This window comes from Sinocyclocheilus rhinocerous, unplaced genomic scaffold, assembly GCF_001515625.1.
Source record: "Sinocyclocheilus rhinocerous isolate Xijiao unplaced genomic scaffold, SAMN03320098_v1.1 scaffold557, whole genome shotgun sequence".
Taxonomy (NCBI): Eukaryota; Metazoa; Chordata; class Actinopteri; order Cypriniformes; family Cyprinidae; genus Sinocyclocheilus; species Sinocyclocheilus rhinocerous.
The window spans coordinates 732,927-734,254 of NW_015633548.1; positions in this window are offsets into that span (position 1 = coordinate 732,927).

The following is a 1,328-nucleotide window of genomic DNA, read 5'->3' on the forward strand; positions in this document are numbered from 1 at the left end:
AAAAACATGAAAAAATCTTATAAGCTTTAAATAAATTATTATACACTTTTGACTGGTACACAGTAACAATTGGTAACCTGCAATTATTACCTTCAAGTGTATTTTCTACTTGATTTAACCTAAAAAAAAATAAGTTTTGTTGGTATAATTAAGGTATTTATCATTCAGTTCAGTTCATATTACATTATGATTCAGTAATATTTAATAATATTTTGACTTGTTGATGTTACCATTTTTAGGTTGCAATTTTTTTCAGTGTATATTCATACATATATTATAAGGGTATACATATTATTATGGTAAACATAAAATGGAAAGTCACTCTCAATAAAGCAAGAGGAATAACACTCAATACTGTTAGCATATAGCCTTCCCCTTACACGCTCTCTGTGTCGTCTTCAGTGTGAGAACACCCTGAACAGGTATGTAGCATGCAGTTACAACACAGGCTGTCCTCACGCACTGCTCATTACGTGTTGTGACGTGTGAGGGCGGAGGGAGAGATGTGTTGATAGAGTGATTTCTAAAATCAGGATTCTGATAGGAACATGTATGCTGTCATTCATCTTTCATACATGGCCGGGGTGGGGGAAAGGGGGCTGAGTAAGGTGTTTTATGTAATAGAAGTGCTTTCAGTAGCCTGTGTAGGTGGGTGAGTATTTGTGTTTGTGGCACGGCTGCATGATTGAGTGATTTTAAAGATGAGGTTGAAATAAGTATGCATGTGTAAGTCTGCATAAGTGAGTGTGTGTGCGTGTGAGTATTAAGCCATGTCTGCAGGCTGAGGCGGAGGACAATTGGCAGCAGGACTGGCACGTCTGTCAGGCCTCTACCTGCAGAAAGATCAGGAAATGACCCACACCCAAGCAGAGAGTTAGCCTTTGAGTGTCCAAACACAAAACTGTAGATTCACAGGCTACATTTTGTGGAAACCATCCTGTTTGTACTATGTTTATTTTGTTGAATGAAGTAATGTATACCATGAATGAGCTGTAAAAAAAACAACCATGAAAAAAGCAACCATGCTGACTAAACCCAGATTAACTCTCTCTATATCATTTAGCTTGTATCTAAATGGTGACTCAGATCTTGTTCCTATTTTTGGCTGATGATAGACAGACACACAGATAGACAAGACAGACAGACAGACAGATAAGTGATAGATAGATAGATAGATAGATAGATAGATAGACAGACAGAGAAGTGATAGACAGACAGACAAGAGATAGATAGACAGATTGACAGACAGACAGAGAAGTGATAGATAGCTAGATAGACAGACAGAAGTGACAGACAGACAGACAGACAGATAGATAGATAGATAGATA